Source organism: Gossypium hirsutum, chromosome A04, assembly GCF_007990345.1.
Source record: "Gossypium hirsutum isolate 1008001.06 chromosome A04, Gossypium_hirsutum_v2.1, whole genome shotgun sequence".
NCBI classification, from domain to species: domain Eukaryota; kingdom Viridiplantae; phylum Streptophyta; class Magnoliopsida; order Malvales; family Malvaceae; genus Gossypium; species Gossypium hirsutum.
In genome coordinates, this window is record NC_053427.1 from 73,078,878 (window position 1) to 73,086,302 (window position 7,425).

The 7,425-nt window shown below is 36.3% G+C and overlaps 1 non-coding gene across 1 annotated transcript; it reads left to right on the plus strand.

The window, feature by feature from the left end:
- The first annotated feature begins 512 nt into the window (after window positions 1-512).
- Window positions 513-618, plus strand: LOC121228564 (small nucleolar RNA R71). The gene has a single exon (XR_005926140.1). It is a non-coding gene; the product is annotated as a small nucleolar RNA R71 (small nucleolar RNA).
- Window positions 619-7,425: the final 6,807 nt, after the last annotated feature.

Below are 7,425 nucleotides of genomic sequence, written 5' to 3' on the forward strand. Positions count from 1 at the left end.
GTGGTTGTTGAAAACTCGAAGGATTCTGTGGCCTTTGATTCCCTTGACCATCCCAGGAGAAATTTGGGTGGTTCCTCCAACCTGCATTATAAGTATTGGTATAAGGGTTATTTTGAGATCGAGGATTATTACCCATGTAATTTAATTGTTCGTTCTCCATGTTCTGGCCATAGGATTGATATTCTGAATTGCTTGATCCACCTCCACTGACTTCACAGTGCATTACTAGATGAACCTGCGAAGAACCAAGTAAACCATCATTGTTTTTATTTAGAAGTTCTACCTGGTTTGACAGCAGAGTAACCGAATCGACGTTATAAACACCTGCTATTTTAGTTGGCTTAGTCCTCATGACTTGCCACTTTTAGTTATTTAGTGACATCTCTTCAATAAATTCGTAAGCCTCTTCAGGTGTTTTGTTGTTGATGGTTCCCCCAGCTGCTGCATCAATCATCTGTCTTGTCGAGGGGTTCACACCATTGTAGAATGTTTGAACTTGAAACCATAGAGGTAATCCATGGTGAGGACACCTTCGCAGTAGGTCCTTGTATCTCTCCCATGCATCGTAAAGAGTTTCTAAGTCCATCTGCACAAACGAAGAGATATCATTATGTAATTTGGCCGTTTTAGCCGGCGAAAAATATTTCCATAAAAATTTTTCGGTCATTTGTTCCCAAGTAGTAATTGACCCTCATGGTAATGAGTTCAACCACTGTTTAGCTTTGTCCCTCAATGAAAAAGGGAATAACCGAAGACGAATGGCATTGTCAGAAACGCCATTAATTTTAAATGTATCGCAAAATTCCAAAAAATTGGCCAAGTGAGTGTTTGCATCCTCGTCCTGCAAACCATCAAACTGAACAAATTGTTGTATCATTTGAATAGTTTTAGGTTTTAGTTCAAAATTATTCGCAGCAATAGCAGGCCTAACTATACTTGACTCAGTTCCTGTTAAAATAGGTTTAGCATAATCATACATAGTACGCGGAGCAAGAGTTTGATTAACAGTAATTGCAGGAGGTAGCGGACTTTCTTGGTTTTCAGCCATCTCCTCGGTTGTGGTTGAGGTATCGTCCTCTTGCTCTTCCTCTGTGTATGTTAGGCTTCGCCTTATTTCTCTTCGATTTCTGCGAGCTGTGCGATCGATTTCTTCGTCAAAGAGTAGTGGTCCTGACGAGTTTCTTCTAGTCATAAACTATAAAAACCTGCCTAGAGAAAGAGAAAGTAAATTAATAAATAATAATAGAAAAATAAAATTAACTTGCAATTAAAATAAATGGATAAAGAAATAAAAATTGAGTGTTCCTAAATCTTAGCTCCCCGGCAATAGCGCCAAAAACTTGATACGTGATTTTGTGTGATAAGTTTTATAAATTTATAATTAATCGTTCTTGAAACTAACTATTATCACGATGTAGGCAAGTGTACCTATCAAACAGTAGTATAGCTTTAGCAAGACCGGATTGTCGAACCCAAAGGAACTAAAAGTACTAGTAATGACTGTCTTTTTATTATCTAGCCTAAGAATAAAGGGGTTTGTTTTAACTAATTAATTAACTAAACTAAGAATTCACAGAAAATAGAATTGGGGGATTACTATTGGAAAACGATTGAAATAAGACAATACCTAAGGAAAAATCCACCTAGACTTTACTTGTTATTCTGATTTTGAATCAGACGATTTATTCATTTAACTTGATCCGTAGAAATCCCTAAGTTATATTATTAGTCCTCTCGAGACTAACAACGTCTAACCTTAGGTTGAATAACTGAAATCTCTTTCTAATTAACTCCCTAGGGTTGCATTAACTCGATCTATGGATCCCTTTATTAGGTTTCACCCTAATCCAAAAAAATCATGTCACCCTATCTCTAGGCGCGCAACCAACTCCGCTTAATTATGACAAATGTACTGTTAGATAGGGTCTATTCCTCCTCTGAATAAGAGCTTAACTTGAATCAATATCCTGGAATATCAAGACAAGAATTAAGAACACATAATTAAAAACATGCTTCGATTCTGCCAAACTGACACGGCCGTGTGGTCTGCCCGTGTGAGGAAGTCTAGGCCATGTTGATTTCGTATGTTGGCCAATTTTCTCCGTTTTTGGCCCGTTTCTCGTTCTTTTGGCTTTCTTATGCTCACTTAAGTATAAAACATGAAATTGAGGCATTAAGAGCATCGGATTCACCAATTCTAAGGAAAAATCATCCATAAAATGTGTTAAGCATGGGGTAAAAATATGTATAAATTACGGTTTATCAAATTTTCTCAGAAATCAAATTACGGTTCGCCTATTACTAGGTAGAGATTAAAGGTGATGATGTTCCATAAACTACATTTCGCTCATGCTATGGACATTATGAGTTCTTAGCAATGTCGTTTGGATTAATGAATGCATTAGAAGTATTCATTTTGCAGTCGTCTTTATTGATGATATTTTAGTCTACTCTAAGAGCATGGGAGAACACGAAGAACACCTCAAGATTGTGTTAAGAACTATACAAGAGAACAAGTTGTATGCCCAATTTAGTAATTGCGAATTTTTTCTTAGAGAAGTCCATCTTCTAGGTCACGTTATCTCTGCTGAGGGCATCAAGGTAGACCCTAATAAAATCAAAGTTGCACTCAATTAGAATCTCCAAGGAATGTTACTGAGGTACATAGTTTTCTAGGTTTGGTAGGTTACTACAAGTGTAGTTTCCAAGCATCGTAAAAGGGTTTGCCATGTTGGTGACACCTCTCACACAACTGTTAAAAAAGAAAGAAAACTTTAAAACTTGAAAGTAGTACTAACAGAGGCCCCGATTTTAGCAAAACCAAAGTTTGGCGTGCAGTACATTGTGTTTACAGACGCATCCCCAAATATGTTATGATGTGTGCTCATACAAAGAGGGAAGATTGTGGCGTATCCATCTCGCTAGCTCAAGCTGCATAGAAAGAACTACCCTACACATTGCTTGAAACTAACAGCTATGGTGCTAGAACTAAAAACCTGGAGATACTATCTCTATGGGAAGAAGTATCGTATGATCTCAAACCATAAGAGCTTAAAGTACCTAATGATGCAGATAGATTCAAACCTATGCCAATCGAGTCCCGTCCTAGAAAAGCTAACATAGTGGCGGATGCTTTAAGAAAGAAAACCGTGGTAGTTTTGCTATATCTTCAAGTGAATGTTTGCTTGGAAGATGATGGATCGCTTTTTGCAGAATTGACTACTCGACCTCTATTTCTTTCTCATAGTTTGGAAGAATGATTAAAGGATGCAGAATATGATGAGTTCAAGAGGTGGATGGCACCTAACAAAGCAACGAACTTCAATCTGGGAAAAAATGGCAAACTTCGATTTAAAGGAATAATGTATGTTCCAGCAAGAAGTGAATTAAGACAAGAACTGTTTAATGAGGCTCATCAAGGACCTTTGTCGCTTCATCTAGGAAGCATTAAGATGTATCATGATTTAATAAGTTTGTCTTGGTGGCCTGGAATGAATAACGAGATATCAGAGTATGTCTCAAGTTGTCTGACATGTCAGCATGTAAAGGCAGAACATCAAGTTCCCTCAGAGAAGTTGTATCACCTAGAGATTCCTGACTAAAAGTGGGACAAGATCACCATGGGTTACATTTTGGGTCTTCTTCTCAATCCTACTAAAAAGAACTCAGCATGGGTGATTGTAGATCGGCTTACTAAGTCAGCCCATTTCCTGCGAGTGTGTACAAACTTTTCCATGAAATAAATGGTTGAACTCTACACATCGAAAATTATACCATGGTATACCAACATCTATAATATCAGATCGAGATCTAAAGTTCACATTGATGTTTTGGAAACAACTGCCAAAATCCTTAAGAACCAAGTTATAGTTTAGTATTGGCTCTCATGCTCACTCAGATGGACAATCTGAAAGAGTAAATTCAGTTCTTAAAGGCATGCTCAGAAGTTGTGTAATAGAATTTGGATTAAACTGGGAAAAAATATCTTTATTTGGTAGAGTTTGCATATAATAACAGTCATCATACCAGTTTAGGAATGTCACCTTTCGAAGCACTATATGGAAGAAGGTGTAGCTAACCCACCTGTTAAGTCAAACTCAGTGCGAGAAAAATAGTTAGCATTAACTTAGTACAAGAAATAGAAGAGAAAGTTTTGATCATTCAAACCCTTTTAAAGGTTTCACAAGATCAACAAAAGGCTTACATTGATATAAAAATGAAGGATATTTCGTTTGAATTAGAAGACAAGGTATTTTTGAAAGTTTCTCATTGGAAAAAGGTTATAAGATTTGGATTAAAAGGAAAGTTGAGCCCATGATTCAAAGGACCATACGAAATTCTAGAGCGAGTTAGTCCAGTGGTGTATAGATTGGCACTACCTCCGGCACTGTCAAAGATTCATAATGTGTTTCACATATCCATACTGAACAAATATCAATCCAATCAAGACCATGTGGTGTAAGCAGAAACACTAGAGGTGGAACCCAACTTATCTTATGAAGAAGAGCTTGTTCGTATTATGATAAGAGAAGTGAAAGAATTAAGAAATAAAAGAATTCCACTAGTAAAAGCATTGTTGAAGAACCACAATACAGATAATGTCACTTAGTAGAGAGAGAGTTTGACAATGGCCAATATCCTCAATTATTCGTAGGTAAGAATTTCGTGGATGAAATTTTCTATGTAGGGGAGATTTTTTACAGCCTTCCCGGTGTAGACCATATTGATATGTTATTTAGTGTATAGTCGATTAAGCTAAGGGTAGAAAAGGGGAATATATTGGTTAATTATCCGTTAAAAGATGGGTGGCATATTGCATGAATATAATAGTACACCCAAATGCGAAACACCTCGTTGGAATTCGCCAATTAGTAGACTCTAAGGTTTGACAGACTCTTCTGTGAAGACAATCCGCCAACCCCAGATACTTTGGAAAAACTTGTTAGTTTGTAGATTGATTAACCTATTTTCTGTGTTTTAGCGTGAAAACGACATCTCGGTGAGTATCGTTAGAGTTTAGTTGAGACCAATTTGGAATTGAAATTGAGTATTGTGGATGATAGCTTGATGTGTTTAGGTAGTTGAATGACTTTTTTAGTTGCCTTGTTTTAGTATACAAGCAATATTTCACGGCTTACTAGGCTTATTAGTGGTAGTAGTTGTGTTTGGAAGAGAAAATTATCTACAAAATTCATGTATAGCTATGATTATGGGAATGAAAATCAGATTTTTTTCATTCCTCTCTAGAACATTTGTGAGCAAGCTCTTAAGTTCTCTGTTCTTCCTTAGACAAAAATGCTAACACTGGCATAATCCACCTTTTATTTTCCTTACTGATAAGTCATAATTTGTACATATTTTTATCCCATGCTTAGCACATTCTTGGATGAATTATCATTAGATTTATGGAATTTGATGCTCCTAATCCTTTAATTTCATGTTTAATACTTAGGTGAGCATAGGAGAGTAAAAAGAGCGAGAAACGGGCCAAAAACGGAGAAAATGGGTCAACGTGGGAAATAAACACGTCCTGGACTTCCTCACACGGAAAGGCCACACGCCCGTGTCTATTTAACAGATTGTAACACAGCCTAAGCCCAGACCACATGGCCGTGTCTATTTAGCAAACTCCAAACACGGCTTAAGCCACCTCACACAGGCGTGTCCCTGTCGAGCCCAAGTCCAGTTCTACTCAAAAAATGCCACTTTTGAGGGTTTTGAAGCATTCTAAAGTCTATATAAACACCCGATGAGGTACCTAAAGGGACACACAGAGTAAGAGGCAAGGAATTACTCGAAGAAACCAATTGATCCATCTCAGAAGCCAGATTATCCTTCAAGACTGAAGATTTCCCTTCAATTTCCCTCGGGATTTTTGGGTTTCTTTATGTTTTATCATCATTATTCTTCTGTGATGTTTTCTTTTACACATATGAACTAAATCCCCTAAATACCTAAGGGGAATTAAAACCTAAGATGGATCTTGTTATTATTTTCTAAATTATATGATAAATAATTGATTTGCTCTTAATTATGTGTTCTGAATTCTTGCTTTAATATTCCAGGATATTAATTCAAGTATTGATGTGCTTATTCAGAGGAGCAAAAGTCCCTGTCTAAGAGTAGATCTAGCATAATTAAGCGGAGTTGAGTGCACCCCTAGACATAGGGCGACGTAAATCTACCGGATTAGGGTCAAACCTAATAAGGGAATCCATAGATCGAGTTAATGCAACACTAGGGGTTTTAATTAGAAAGAGATTTCAATTAATCAACCTAGGGTTAGACGTTGTTAGTCTCGAGAGAGATAATAATATAAATTAGAGATTTCTACAGATCAAGTCAAGTGAATAAATCATCTAATTCAGAGTCAAATAACAAGTGAAGTCTAGGTGAATTTTTCCTTGGGTATTGTCTAAGTCAATCAGTTATCCCAAAAGTATTTCCCCAATTTACTTCCTGTGCATTCTTAGTTTAGTTAATTAGTTTAGATAAAACAAATCTCTTTATTTTTAGGCTAGATAATAAAAAGAAAGTTAATATTAGTACTATTAGTTCCTGTGGGTCCGACATTTCGGTCTTACTATAAGCTATACTATTGTTCGATAGGTGCGCTTGCCTTTATCGTGATAATAGTTAGTTTTCAAGTACGATCAATCATAAATATAAAAATTATCACGAGACATTCCATCACTTACATTCTTCTCTAAATCTCTGAGAAATTTTTAAAGTATCCTCGTTAAAGAGGACGTGGAAGGTTTCTAGTAGCTAGTCAATATGTCATTGTTAAGTACCAACTTACTGATAATTTCGAGAAAACCTTTAGGTTGTTATCGAAGGGACTTACGTTTTAGCAGTGGTGTATGCATGGATTTTTAAAATTGGTTTGTAAGGAATGAGTCTTCTTGATTATGGGTTGCATGCAACCAATTCATGCGTGCATGTTAAATTTTAGTATTTCAATGTTTGATGGTAAAAATTATTTCTTACTTAGATTAGATTTCTATTCTGGAGTTTCGTGTGAGTTCCTTATTACTTTCTATGAGTTATGAAACCTCCATGTTATGTAGATTGTGTATGGTAAGTGGCTCTGTTGTTAATGATTTGACGTATTGTGTTTGGATGTGTATGTAATAAACCAGTGTCGTATACATGCATATGTCGTTGTTGATGTAAAAGCACACTTCTTATTGCACAAGCCTAGTACTTGAAAATCTATGATATATGAAAATGTGGAAAGGAGAATTGTTTGTGATGCCTCTAGTAGGGCAGTTATATTGCAAACTGGACTAGCAAATCACCGTCTGGACTTACAAGAGAACATGTGTTCAACTAAAAAATGATGATATGAGGAGTTATAGTGCAATATGAATATGAATATGACTGATGTGTGATTTTGAATTCTGAATTATGAGTCTGAGGTTG